Source organism: Monodon monoceros, unplaced genomic scaffold, assembly GCF_005190385.1.
Source record: "Monodon monoceros isolate NGI ecotype Baffin Bay Population unplaced genomic scaffold, NGI_Narwhal_1 Super_Scaffold_18, whole genome shotgun sequence".
Taxonomy (NCBI): Eukaryota; Metazoa; Chordata; class Mammalia; order Artiodactyla; family Monodontidae; genus Monodon; species Monodon monoceros.
The window spans coordinates 75854845-75870219 of NW_021703774.1; the positions used below are offsets into that span (position 1 = coordinate 75854845).

General features: G+C 41.9%; 1 protein-coding gene across 1 annotated transcript in view; it reads left to right on the top strand.

Annotated features, from left to right (window-relative positions):
• The first annotated feature begins 332 nt into the window (after positions 1-332).
• Positions 333-15375, top strand: part of NOTCH2 (notch receptor 2) — a 206412-nt gene continuing 191369 nt past the window's right edge. The window contains exon 1 of the mRNA XM_029229052.1: positions 333-505. The gene's annotated coding sequence lies outside the window, so the exon portion shown is untranslated. The remainder of the gene's footprint in view (positions 506-15375) is intronic.

Sequence of the window (15375 nt, forward strand, 5' to 3'; positions counted from 1 at the left end):
CTCCAGTTTCCATGGCTAACTGCCCCATTATCTCCATGTTTCCCAGTTCAAATCCCAGAAGGAGAGAATCTGATTGACCAAACTCACCTTTTCCATTCAAGCCCTGGTTTTTGGAGGGGCAGCTCTAATGTCAGGGCCCAATTCCTGGTCCAATCAGGAGCCATCCCTGGGTAAAGAACAATCTAACTCTGCTTCTCAGAGCAGGGGGCTGTGGGTGGGGCAGTTTCATCTTGAAGAGGAAGTTGGGTGTGGCAGGCACTTTGTTGACATATCCAGTATAGGAGTGCTCCTGGGAGCCCATCTCTCATCTCTGAAAAGTGACTTTGTAAGTTAGAACTTTTCACCAGGCATTCCCAGGAATGACCAGGTAGATGCAGCTGGTGACTTGCTGAGTTTGGAATTCCTCTTGGCCTACCATCTCTGCACTCTTTCTTCTGGGACTACCTTGGTTTGTCAGCTTCTTACCTGTTTGCAGTTGGCCCTTCCTGGACTCTCTTCTACTTAGGTGAGTTGGCTTCTAACTAGACTGCTTGACTCTTGGACAAGGTAAGTGTTTGGATTCAGCTTTGGTTCTGGATCATGCTTTCAACTTGGATGAAATGGCCTCACATCTTGCGCCCTTGCCCCCTCCTTTCTACTCAGATTCACCCTGCTTCAAGTTATCATTTGCCTGAGGGTGCCTTCCCTTCCCAGCCCACCAACATATTCCTGAGGGCATGACATTAAGAAATAGTTGGTGGCTTCAGTGAGAGCAATTTTAGAGGAATGATTGGGGTAGAAACCAGATAGAAGCAGGTTGAGGAAGTGGAAATAGTGAGTATAGACTACCCTTCTGAGAAGTTTAGATGAAAAGGAGGGGAAGGAAACATCTACATGTCAAGATTTGTGGTTTTTTTTAACTTTAAGAGTTTGCTCTGATTGTATAATACATAATTTTGTCCAACATTTTGAAAAAATAAAAATTATAAGCAATAAAGGTATAATTCCCCATAAGTCAACTACCTACATAATTATGATAGTTACTCATTTTTGAGCACCTACTAAACAGAAGAATCGTTCTAGTCACTTTATAAATAGTGTTTCTATTTACTGTGTGATATAAAGTCCCAGCTGGGCCAGAATTAAGACAGATATGTCTGTGACATTGAGTAAGACAATATCCCCTCCCCTCAAGCAATAATTAGCATCCGCTGATTTACAAGGGGGCTAAGAATTTGTTGGGGGAAAACTCAAATTCTGGCTTTAGGAGGGTTTTGCTCGTGCATAGCCATGTCTGGGGGTAGTTCCAGAGGTAGACATGGCTGGCAGGTATAGTGGGGCCCCCAGGGAAAGCACAGCCTGTTGAGGAAGGAGTCTGCAATGGTAAGGCTGGGCTTTAGTCCTGCAAGGCCATGGCCAGTCTGGCTGTTATGTGGCAGGGCCTAACTCAGCTTCCTCGTGTGTGTCTTTCCAGAAGAAAACAAAGAATGGCCTCTGTGTAACAGAAAGAGCCATTTTGTGAAACTCTGAAATGCCCTAGGGCCTATCACCCGGTGGGTAACTGAGTGTAGCATCTGGGAAAAGAGCCTTTCCTTTCTCACTTTGAGAGAGGCATCACAGGGGCTATCCAGCCCTAAATTTCCCACAAAACTAGCACCACAGGGCCAGCTGTGGTGGCAGAAAAAGTTTTTCCTTAATTCGCAGCAAGGTAACGGTAGCAGACTTCAGTTAGTTCGGTAATATTTTACCTTGAGCATTAATGCTGAAAAAAATGGACTCTCTTACTTCCTGTTTTTCAAAAGCATCGTTGACTAGGGGAACAATGCGAGGCTCCAAATGAGGCATGGGTGTGGGCCTCTAGCTCACCGTGGTGCTGTCAGAGCCAGCGTCATGGCGTTAGGTGAAGCTAACGGTGACAACAAATGATGGCATAACTGATTCAAGAGCACAGGTAAGAGCTGCTCACTAATGATTCAACAATGTCTTTCCCACCTTTTGTGCTGCACAAACAACACCTTCACACCCTGTATAAAACCAAACACCCTCGCCGCCCCACCTCCCTAGTACCACCCACCCCAACTTTTTCTCCGCAGCATTTATCACCATTTCACGTACCATAGTTTTTCTTATTTCTTCTTCTTTTTTAAAAATTGTCTTTTTCCTACTCTACAATGTAAACCCATGAAAGTAGCATCCAGGTCTATGTGTTTATTGCTGTGTCCCCAGAGTCTCGCTCAGTGACCGGTACAGAGTATTCAATAAATAGTCACTGGGTTCATCCATTTTGTAAGTTTCCCCCAAATTTGGGTAAGGATGAGAACCATTAAGATTTTAATTAGCATCTGGATTTATAGCCTAGAGGAACCTAGAATATGTGCTTTCATTTATAATAACCCTATAAGGTACATACTATAATATGCCTATTTTACAGATGAGGAAATTGGGGATTAGAGCAAAAGCAACTTGCCCCAGGCCCCACAGATAATAAGGGCCAAGGCCAGAATAAACTAGTATAGTAAGTATGAAGACCACGTAGGAGGTATTGCTGAAGCTGAGGCAAGAGCTAACAAAAGTCTTAACTGATACGGTAGAAATGGGAACGGAAAAAAAAGAGATGGAAAGGAAAGAAACTGTGAAGGTTGATTAGAAACATGGGAGACAGAATTCAATGAACTGCTAGAAGTAGCCCATAAAAATCAAATGAGGAAAGGGGGATTTCCTCTAAGAGGGAGGTAACTTCAATTTATTTCAGGAAGAGAAAAAGAAAGAAACAGATCAAGTAAATGTAAGTCCTTGCAGCTTTGAGCATATTTATAGTAAAGTTAGTGTGGATTTCATAATTGGATTTTAACTGCAAAACAGATGAGAGTAAAAGACCTTATGGCAAAAAGAGTCAAAGTTGTGTCCTAACATGGAGAAGATTCTGACAAGAATGTCCAAGGAATGAGTCAGGAAGCAATGCAAAGCCTTGGGGAGAGGGGAGTCTTAACAGTATGACAAGGGGTTGTTAGTCACGAGGTTCCTGGGCAACATAAGAGGCCCTTGAAACAGGCCTTAGTCTAGGGAAAAGGAACTGTAGGACCCAGGTAACAAGGTCAGGCCACTTCACCTTCCCCCTCACCCCTGGTCCATCAGCTGGTGTTGCAGAATACGCTATGATCCTTCCAGGGGTTTTGGAAGGGGAACCAGGGGCAGATGACTGGATCAGAAGGGCCAGCAAAGATGGTCAGTCACACATGGTGAGAGGCAGGTAGGGAAACTGAGAAATAATATGTACAAGAAGCATCAAAAGGCAAAATCCATCCCAAGTCACACTGGATGGTGGCTCTGGGGGTTGGCAGTGTATTTGTTCAATCAGTCAGTATTTACTGAGTGCATTTTATATGCCAGGCGCTGTGCCAGGCCCTGGGCTAGGTGCTGGGAATGAAGCTCCTAATAAACTATTTCCTGATTTCTCCCCTCTCTTCTGGAGAAAGGATTGGAATGACGTCTGGCTCTCACTGGCACAAGGACTGGGCAGGGCTGCATCTGCAAGAGGTAGACAGTGGCTTGGGCAGAGAGATCGGGTTGGGGACAGCACGGTCTGGCTGATATAATCCTTATATTGTCCTGGGAATTTGATATTATTTGATATTATTTATTTAATTTAATTGATAAGCAAGTTAACTACTTTATGCTTTCTTTAAGTAATTTCTAGATATACAGTTATGATATTTTTTGTGGGGGTCAGGGGAGGGACTTTTGATTTTCAGTCCTAAATGCAGCAGTGTGCCTAAATTACTGGGCTTAATAATCACTTAAAACAAGTATAATTCAGATCACTCAATAGAAGCAGCAGCAAACAGGGGAAAGGGCATGATCCATCACCCCTTTATTATATGGCCAAACCATAAATCACAGGGGAAAACCACAGTAGAGTGTAGGGATTTTAAATCACCTCAAGGGTAGAGGTCAGTGCGCAGATAATCTGGAGTGATGATCCCCCCCAAACCCTTTACGTACTACATTTGGTAACCACTTAACTCATAAGGGCAACCTGGCTATGAACTTCCCAAGTTAGGGTGTTTGCCCCCTTTCACTCAGCCTGCAAGTGGGCCTACGAGATTACTCCTATTTTCCGTGGTAAGAGTATTCCTCTTAGTTACTAGAAGGGAATTGAAGAAACAGAGCTGGTGTAACCAACAACCCTAGTTTCTTGACTTATTAAATAGAATGGAGATGAATACTCAAACAATTTTTTGTCTTTGTGGCATGTGTTTTCCCTAGTAACAGTGTTGTACATACTTGTAAGATTTCTATAATAGCCCATTTAAAACTGTCTCTCTGTCTCTCCTATACAGACTGCAGACTCCTATACAGCCTGTAGCCCACTGTCTTTTCTATAACTGGAACTCAGATTATATTAATTGAAAAAAAATGTTATACCAGTAGAAAAAGGGGAAAAGAATAGTAGAAGAAACAAGAGGAGCCAAAATGAAAGTTCCCTTTAAAACCATATTTAATTATGGATATATGATTATAGGTATGGGTTCTAACTGAAAAGATTTTAATCTCTGCTTTTGTAAACAATGAGGATTCCAGGAGACAGATTTTGGGGGCTTCTTCTAAAAGTTTCTAGATCTGTGGTCTGTGTTATTTTAGTCTTAGACCTATACCCCCTTAAAAATTTAGGCCATTCATTCCTGCAAAGAATTTTAAAGCAGAATCAATCAGTGTCATTCAATCTTAACATTTATTAAGGGCCTAATCTATGCCGGGCACTTTTCTAATCATTTTCCATGTATTAACTCATTCGAATCTCATTAAACTCAGTTTTACTTAGGAGGAAATTGAGGCACAGAGAGTAAGTAACTTGTCCAAGATCTCACAGCTAATGGGTGACAGTCAGGATTCCCGCCCAGTCTGATTCCTGAGGCCACACTGGCAGCCACCATACTACCTTAGCTCTGCAGATTTAGTTTTCCCAGTACACGTCTCCAAGTAAATGGTTTATTAAAACAACTCTTAGATGTTTCAATGTTTGGCACCCATTTGTTGGATGATTACCTATTACCCTTTGAAATTTGTTAACTTTGTTTCTAAAACCAACATGCTTAGTTTTTTTTTTTTTAATAGAGCTTTATTGGCGTATAATTGCTTCACAATACTGTGTCAGTTTCTGTTGTACAACAAAGAAAATCAGCCATATGAATACATATATCCCCATATCCCCTCCCTCTTGAGCCTCCCTCCCACCCTCCCTATCCCACCCCTCTAGGTGGTCACAAAGCACCCAGCCGATCTCCCTGTGCTATGCGGCTGCTTCCCACCAGCCAACTATTTTACATTCGGTAGTGTATACACATCGATGCTACTCTCACTTCGTCCCAACACGCTTAGCTCTTTAAACCATCTTTTGCTGCTTAGCTTTTTAAACCATCTTTTGCTGCTTTCTTTTCCACAAGAGGTAGTTGTTTGGATAGTAAACTTTTTTTTTTTTTTTTTTTGCGGTACGCGGACCTCTCCCGTTACGGAGCACAGGCTCCAGACACGCAGGCTCAGCGGCCATGGCTCACGGGCCCAGCCGCTCCGCGGCATGTGGGATCTTCCCGGACCGGGGCACAAACCCGTGTCCCCTGCATCGGCAGGCGGACTCTCAACCACTGCGCCACCAGGGAAGCCCTGGATAGTAAACTTTTAAGAAACAAAATGAGTGTAGAGTTACTTTTGTGAGGACAAATGGTAGAAGGCCATTCTTTCATGAGTTGGGCCAGCATCCCAGAACTTTGTTTTTGTTTTTATTGAAGTATAGTTGATTTACAATATTATATTAGTTTCAGGTGTACAACACAGTGATTCATATTTTTATAGATTAAAAGTTATTATAAAATATTGGCTATATTCCCTGTGCTATAAAATATACCCTTGTAGCTTATTTTATTGTATTTTATTGTATTGTATTTTATACATAGTAGTTTGTAGCTCGTAATCCCTTACCCCTATCATGCCCCGTCCCTGCTTCCCTCTCCCCACTGGTAACCACTAGTTTGTTCTCCATAACCAGAACCTTGTTTTGAACAGGTTTCAGTTGCCAGTATGTGAAGGCAATCTACATACTAATGAAAAAGATGATAAATTTGCTTATTTATATGCATTAAAATCTTTCTTTATAACAAAACGTACCTTTCATTTTTCTTATCTGCTATTTTTCTTGTCAGTACAGAATTCCCTCTCATTTCTCCCAGGTTTGATATAAGACTAGCCTTTTCACATCTGATACCTTTAAGGAAAAACCAGGAAAAAGAAGTGGACAGGGAAGAGTTCAGACTTACTATTTGTTCATTTATGATTTTTAGCATTTTAGTAACTCTTATCATGCTATTTTCTCCAGCTTCTGCTAGGACTGTGATGGGGAGGAGAAACTCATCTGGAGCGACAACATTTCTCCTTCCCATTATTAGTCCTTGCATAGGATATTTTAAAAACTATTTAAAAATCTCATTCTGGTGATAAGGAAAGGAAAAGCAAGTACAGCCTGTATACTGGGGATTTTCCTAGAGAACATTATTTTGAACTTCTTCATGAGATAAAAGAGAAGCTAAAGTTATACTCTAAACTCTTTAAGTTTCCGACAGTGTGTTTTGGTTCAAAATATGCCGTGAATTTTAGAACTTTCATCGTGGCTTGGTGACCTGGCCAGGAGACGTTTGTGGTTCCTCAAGGTTATTAATCCTATACCCCCAAGTATATTTCATATGTAGTTCAACAAGTGAAATTAGATGCTCTTCATGGGTTTAGGGGTAAATGAGCCAATGAAAATAAGCCCTTTCTGAAATGACAGCCTCAGGGAGATGGACCAGTCAGGCACAGTCCTGCTTCTTCCCATGTACAGGAGGGCTGAGGGGGTCAAGAAAGGAGTACTGTAAGAGGGCGAGCCCCTCTCTGGAGGTGGAACTGCTGCACCACACATCTTGTTTGTTTGGGTGATATTCTGAGTCCCAAATCCGCTCCGCTGGCTTATTCTCTAAGAACGAGCCAAGCAACTGAAAACATGGTCCACACTCAGCTAAGTCAAAGCCCAAGGGATTACCAGCATCACAGGCCACACTCGCCCACCTGACATGAGAATGTCTGTGAGAGAATAGGGAAGGGTGGTGTCACCACTATCTTTCTCTTTGTGTCCACCAGTCTAATAAACAAACCTCCTTTCCTGGTCTAAATGTTTGCTATAAAGGAGGCACAACTCAGTTGAAGCATCTTCAAATTACTGTGGCTGGTTTACAAGCCACACTGTAAAATTATGCCCTGAAACAAATTTATCAGCTGTTTTACAGTAAAGAGAAATCCAGGCACATTGTTTATTATGAGAATGTGGTCAAAGTGAGAATTTTGTTTAATGAAAGGATAGTATATTAAGAAATTAGATAATTTATATATTTGAGCTCAGTACTAGAGAGTAAATTATTTCTTAGGAAAAGGCTCATGAGACATTACATTTTAAAATTTAAAAACAATATCTCCAATAAATTAAATTTAAATAATTACATTCCGATATCAATGGAGAAAGACCACAGTAGAGAAGTACGCTGAGGAAGCTTGTTTCAAACTAAGAAAAACCTCTAGGTAAAAGATAGTAAAATCATATCACCAGCCAAAAAAGAAAGTTGAAGAGAGTTGAAGGTTATAGGCTTGTGAAGATAAAGATCAAATAGTATGAATGCTAAGAAAAGCCTTTGCTGGTGCAGTCAGTACATATTAGCTTTGTTGCGAGAGATCCTGAAATTTAAATTCTGGTAATCAGGTCAGTATTACACTGATGAAGCAGCAATCTCAGAGGATATTCTACCAAGTCAAAGATGTATTAGAATTATGAAAGGACCATGGAGAACCTGATAGAACTCTGTGTATTCTGCTGAGCTGATAAGTAGAGAACTAACTAATTCAAGATGGATAAAACTGATGGATCTCTCAAGCTTCTAATATTTTCAAAATGTATTTGTCTTACCACTTAAAGGCTTATAGTAACGGTAACCTAAGTTCTGTGTATTTTCCTTAAAAAAGGAATAAACATTTGAAGAGAAAATTCTATACCCCTTCAGCAGGAAGAATCCATCCTTTTACCGTGTGAATAGTTTAACCAGAATCAGAGCTCACTATTCAGAGAATGGTTTATATAACCTTTGGGTCAACTTGTGCTTCATGGTGCACTAAGTTCTTGACACTCACCTCTATAAGCTGGAGACAGATTTGTTTTTTGTATTACCAAATATTGACTGCAAACTTTGAAAAAAGGAAACTCCCCTATAGAATTACAGAATGTTAGAGCAAAAGAGAACTGAAAGATGATCTTGAATAAACCACCATTTTATAGATGAAGAAACTGAAGCAGAGAGTGACTTGTTGATGGCTCACGGGGGCTGGGGCAAAGCCTGGTCCAAAGCTCAGTTCCCCTGACTCTTAGACCCACACTCCAGCACAAACATCATGAAGCCTCTCTCTTACTGCTTGATGAGTGAGTGTGTTCGGCACCAGGAAGATAAAAATGTAAGAGATATAGTACTTGACATCAAGGAGCTCAAGATCTAATAGGGAAAATAGATATTTTGACAGATTTCCCTCCCCCTGCCAAAAAAGCTTTATGTTATATTCTGTACACTCTTGCTAGAATGATTTTTCTAAAAATACAAATTGGAACATCCTATCTGTCTCTGCTTAAAATCCTGCAGTGGCTCCTCGTTGCCTATAAGGTAAATCTTTCTCTTTGTTCTCTGACCTCCTGTCTTACTGCACCTATGCTGATGCCCCAGTTGAGCCATAGAGAACCAGTTGCTTTTCCTGAAACATGACCTGCTGCTTCATCCTGCCAGGTCTTTGCGTATGCTCTCCTCTGCCCGGAATGCCCTCTTTTTATCATCTGCTAGGAGGGTTATCTTTTTTTATAACATATTTCATTAGGTTTCTCTCCTCCAATCTCCAGTCTCACAGGTAGAAGTGGACACTCCCTCCTTTGTTTATTGTCTACCGTGTCCTGCCTATACTTCTCCTACAGCACCTGTAGTACTTTGTAATGTTGATTTCTTAAAAATAAATAAACATATTTGCTGTTTACACTCATGTCTTTCTCTGTTAATTGAAGGTACGCTCCTTGATGGCAGTACCATCTTCTTTGTACCTTTAGAGTATAACTCAGCAACTTGCTCATAAAACTCCATTGAATGAACTGCCCACAGAGGCCCTTACAAAGTGCTATGGTAACACAACGGAAGGAGCAGTGATCAGTGCTTGGAGGAGTGCCCCAGAAGATAAAGCATATGCACCAAGTTTTAGACGATGAGTAACCCATCTAGGTAGACGGCAGGCATTGGCTCATACTTGGTGGCAAGAATAGAATGCAGAGGTCTGAGAAATGGTGGCAAGTTTGATAAATGCTGGGTTTTTCTTGTCGTTAAACTAGAAGAGTCTATAAAAGTCAGTCAAGGCCTATGTGTGAAAGTCCTGGTAATCCATTAAAAGAAAAAACAAATTGATTGTATTATAAGAAGTTAAAGAAAGAAGAGTTGTGAAAGTCAGTATTCAAGAGTATGAATGATTGGATTTTCCTGTCAAAAGAAAGGGCAATGCAGCAACTGAGCAGAGGCTGCTCTAGAGATGGACGGGACTGGGAGCTCTGAGTCCTGGGAAGACCCACCCTCCAGCACTGAGGGGTGTGGAGAACTGAGGGTTCAGAGAACTGAGAATGGTCTTAGTGAGAAGTGATGAGAGCATGACGTCAGGCAGTGGAGGTGGAGAAAAAGAGAATGATTGAAGAAACACAGCAGTGGCGGCATGATGAGTGGTGACTGACTGAAGATGAGGAATGAGGAGAAGGGAGGAGTCGTGAATGATTCCAAGCATTGATCTTGAATGTTTAAGTGGATAGCAGTGTCCTGATATGAAATGCAGGAAGGAGAGATTTTTGAGAAGTAACATTAAGTTGAGTTCGTGATGCTTGTGAGATACTTAGATGAAGATGTTGAGAATGGTTGGAATTATGTGTATCATGCTCAGGAAAGAGTTTAGGTCATGAGAATATCTAGATGATAACTGAGTCCATAGGAGAGGATGAGAGCATCTGGAGAGTGAGAGCATCATGTGAGAGTGAGGGAAGAAGGTCTAGGATAAGGCCCTTGGGAAAGGAGGAGAGAAAGGAAGATGAGATCACAGAGACTAAATTGGATGAAACAAAAAAGTAGGAACAAATCCAATGTGGAGTCATGGAAGCCATCAAATAAGAGAGTTTATTCACCGAAAAGAAAGAGTTAATGGTGTCAAAAGCAAAGAAAGGACAAGGATGATGAGGATTGAAAAAAAGTTCTAGAAGAACTGTAATATAAGGCTGCAAACATACTCATTGGGGGCTGGAGGAAGTCCAGGATAAGCCAGCCCCAGCGTTGAGCCAATGAATCAGAGACAGAAGGCCCCTTTTATTTCCTAGACCCATCCAGTCCATAAGCCTGAGGTTGACTTAAACTATGGTTTATGCTAAATAGCTTCATCTATTTAGGGCTAGTGAAACTGAGGTTGTTGGATTATCTCTGGCAAGAACTTGATAAAGAATTGAGGGACTCTCACATTAATTTTCTTCTTCATTTGTGTGAATTGGGATTGGGTTAAGGAGGTAGCTGACTAAAGAAGTTTAAAAAACATGAAATAGAGGGGGAAATAGAAGTGTTTACACTTTAAAAAGGTGATCTGAGGGCTTCCCTGGTGGCGCAGTGGTTGAGAGTCTGCCTTTATTCTCCTGCCTCCACATAGTGTAGGGTCTATTTATAGAAAAACTATAAGCTAGCATGGCCGATATAGGCTTCAGTGGGCCAGAAAAAATGAAATCACCATATAATTTGTTTCAAATTCCTCAAAACTGTTTTACTAAGGGACTTGGTAAATGTGGGGATTCAACATGTGTTCTGTGGACAGTGTTGAACTTGAGGGTACAGAAATTGAGAGGAAGCACTTAGAAATTTTCAGAGCAAATCAAGAATTCTGTGACATACAAACAGGTCATCAGTGGACTTGTGTCACAGAGCAGGGTATGGATGAGTTTTGGTGTTGTGGAATTCACACAGTGAGTCACATGGGGCATGACCTGTGCACTAATCTTGTGTAGGAGGACCAGGTAGCAGACAACCGTAGTTTGGAAGTTTTTGAAAAACTAAAAAAAAAACCCAACAAACCACCCATACAACTACCCCACCACCCCGCTCCCAGATAGTCTGAGAAGCACAGATTCAGATCACAACCCATTTGTAAGTTAAGATTTCTAATAGTTTGAGACAAGTTAGTTGACAGAGAGCTTCAGCACATCCCAAAAATTTAGCTATAAAATGAGAGGAAATTGGAATTCAGTGTAGAAGATGTGAACTGGTGATGGAAATGTCCAAAATTACCTTCTAAGAAGACCTTCTGGATTAAACGTAAACTAGCTTATTTTTTAAGTTATTTTGTTCATTACAATGTGCCCAGGGTCTATAACAGTATCTGGCACATGGTAGGCACTAAGGAAGAATCTGTTAAATATGGAGTTAATTGTTCTAATTACAACATAGAGAATACATTGAGGAGAGGAAAGGCTAGCAGGAGAATTTAAAGACAGTTTAAATATAGGTTGATGGGACTAATCAGCCTAGTGGACACAGGAATAAAGAAAATATGAATCTAAGAATTATTGGGAGTAACCTCCAGCTTTTCCCTTCTCACCTGGCAGCATGGCCATCCCCTAAGGTCCAGTTCAGAACTCTGGAGTCATCCTTGACCCTTCCCTTTGTTTTTGCCCCCAGTAGTCTGTCACTCTCTGAGTCCTAAATATCTCTTTATTCTGACTTGTCTTACACTCCTGTAGTTCAAGCCGCAGCATCTCTCCCCAGGACATCTGCAATAGTTTCTTAAGTAGTCTCCCTGCCCCAGGCTCTTTCCCATTCAGCCTTCCTTGCAAATTGAAAATATGGTACTTAGACTTTTTTGTTTAAAACCATTAAACCCCCCTGATTGACTTTCTAAGCTTAAACTATACCTAAGCTCCTTGGTAGGAGCTTACAAGGCCTTCTATCATCTGGCACTTGCCTCACACTCCAGCCTTTTCTTCTGCTCCTTACCTGGTGATCCTTGAGCCTCAGCGACACTAAACTACTTGTAAGCCCCGCCCCAGGGTGTGCCATGTAGTTTGTGCCTCTGTGCCTTTGCTGATGCTACTCCTTTTGTCTGGAAGTCTCTCCATCCCACAGCCTGCCTACTGCTCCATATGTATCAGTGTTCTTTTGCTGCTGTAACAATTACCACAAACTTAGTGGCTTAAAAATGACACAAATTTATTATCTTGCTTTTTTGCAAATCATAAGTCTGAAGTGAGTCTTGTGGGGCTAAAATCAAAGCGTCAGCAGAGTGGCATACCTTCTGGAGGTTCTAGGAGAGAACCTATTCTTTGTCTTTTCCAGCCTCTAGAGACTGCCCATGCTTTTTTGGCTGATGGCCACATCATTCCAACCGCTGCTTCCATTGCCACATCTCCTTCTCTGGCTTTGACACTCCCGTCCCCTTTTATATAAGGGCCCTCATGATTACAATGGGCCCATCTGGATAATCTATAATCTTTCTATCATCCCTGAATTTAGTCACATCTTCAAAGTCCCCATTGCTATGATACTTAACATATTCACAGGTTTAGGACATGGACGTCTTTGGGGAGCCATTATTCTGCCTACCACACCATCCAATTCCAGTTGATCTCTTAAAGCTCAGCTCACATATCACTTTTTCTCTGAAGCATCCTCTGCTAATCCTTCCACTCAAAGCCAGCCCCTCTGTATTTTGTGTCATGTACAAGCTACCATCACTGCATGGCTTAGCTTGTATTGCATATATTAATTTTTTAGACGTGTCTATCTCTCTGCTAGGAGCTCCCAAGGGGGCAGCTTATTTATCTTTGTACCACCAGCACCTAGCACAGTACACAGCATATAGTAAACATGAGCTAAATTTATTTATTTTTTAAAATATGCTGGGCAATGTGATGATCCATTTCATGTTACCTAGAAACGTAAATTTAAATGGTGATTGAAGTGTGTCCCGGACTCTCCAGCCTCATCTCTTATCACTCCTCCCCCCAACCCTGCCCACTTTCACACCTACTTCCCCTCAAGTCACAAGGGCTTTCTAACCCTTCTTGATCATGCCAGTGCCTTTCCCATCCTCATCTCTCTATCTGTAATGCCCTTCCTCCACCTTTTCTATTTTATGAATCTCTATTCATTCTTCAAGGCACAAGTCAAAAATTTTCCCTCTGGGAAAATTCATGCCTGTTACAGTCTCTTCAATACATAATTCATCACTTCCTCATTGGGGTGGTAAGATATTTTGTACATATCTGTATTACATACCTCACATTGTGTTTTGCTTGGTTATGTACATATCTGTTACCCCCATAAGAGTGTGCAAGGACCATATCTTGTTTACACCCATGCTAGGCATATAGCAAGTGCTCAACCACGTTTATTAAATTAGATTGAACATATGAACAGATCAGCATGGTGGAGATGAACATGGAGGGCAACGGGAAGGAACCAAAGCTAAAGGATGCCCTTGAGGAAGGTAAGGAGGAATAAGGAGACTGAGAAGGTGAGTGTTCAGGGGACCAAGGAAGTAGAGTGTGATGAAGACCCTAGGTAGAGTGCCTGACCATTAACTAAGGAGGAGAGTGTGAGCTGCAGTACCAAATGTCACTGAGACACTGACCTGGGAAATCAGAGAGAATGGCTGATGGAGTTGACCTTTAAGAGATTCTAATGGCTTTAGGAAGCACAGCTTTGGGTGTGCTCAGTCAGGGCCCTGGGTCCACTCCTGTTTTTAGGTCAGGAGAGGAAGGTTCTCCAGAAGGTAGATGACTTGAGGAAGAGGAAAGCCAGACTTCTTATCTGACCAACCTGTTTGAATGCCTGAGGACATGAACACCACAGCAAAGCTCCAAGTCAGGTTAGAAGGCTTGGTTCTTTCATCTGATACAGAAGGTTCAAAGTACTGGGAGATGTTGGTTCTCAGGGAATGCGGGGACCAACTTGACGTGTTCCCCTATAATAACCAGAGATTTTCATCAATGGGGCATAGTCAGCCTGGTAGTCAAGGGGCTCTTTAGAATCAAAGGCAAATGTCTAATCTGGCTTCAGAGCTGGGAGCAATTTCTCTTCCATGGAGTTTTTCTGGATATTGGGATTTCTCAATATGAGGCATTATCTGACCCAACGGACCAGTATTCTCCATGCCTCTGCCTGCCTTAAACCTTGCTCTCCTGTCTTCCACCAAAGCTGCTTTCTCCAACCTACATCCTGCTTGGCTAACCATTATGGTCAGCTGTCTGTCTTGACCCATTTCAAGCCTGATTTAGACAAACTCTTATGCCTGCCACCTGCCTGGATTTTCCCCCAAATCGATTTCATCCAGCATTTAGTTCTGTGATCTGTTTCTGGTATGTCCTAGATCAGTCTGCTCTGGCTTGGTAGGTCATGCATTCTCAACAGGAGTGCGAGAATAGTTCTTGGGGGATGAAAAATAATTTTTTACTGTATAGTACAGATATAAATACAGAACTTAAACTGATATAACGATATATCTGTGGTAATAAAATATTGTGGGGAGGGCTTCCCTGGTGGTGCAGTGGTTGAGAGTCTGCCTGCCGATGCAGGGGACACGGGTTCGCGCCCCGGTCTGGGAGGATCCCACATGCCGCAGAGCGGCTGGGCCCGTGAGCCATGGCCGCTGAGCCTGCGCGTCCGGAGCCTGTGCTCCGCAATGGGAGAGGCCACAACAGTGAAGCCCGCGTACCGCAAAAAAAAAGAAATTGTGGGGGGAGCAATTAAAAATGTCTAAAATGGCTCCTTAGGAGGGCAATCATGGAGAAATGTTGAGGAACAAATTCAAGCGCCAAGAGGAGTACAAGAAGAGTGGATGGTGAGGAAATGGAGGTGACCATGGTTGGTTACTTGACTGAGAAGTAGATCATGGAGAAGATTCCAATCTAGCAAACACATTTTGAGCATTTAGTATTATGAGCCAAGAGCTATGTGAAACACTTTCACATTTGTTAGCAAAAAGCTTCTCTTTATTTTAGTCTCAATGGACATGTCCCTTGTGGCAACAATAGCAGTGTTTTCCACTGCTACAGTAGCCCACCTCTCTTCTCTGCTTCGGTAGCTTTTATGCTAATTACACACTTGGAGGTAACTCCTCATTCACATTTTGCAACATAATAAAATGAAAAACACAGCCCAGCTTGTGTTTGTAGAAGCTCCTTTCATGGCAGCCTTTCAATGGGTTGGGCAATTTAAAAGATGCAATTGTAATCAAGACTAACTGATTAAGATGCTTGAGGGAAACCTGAACATCCTTAAC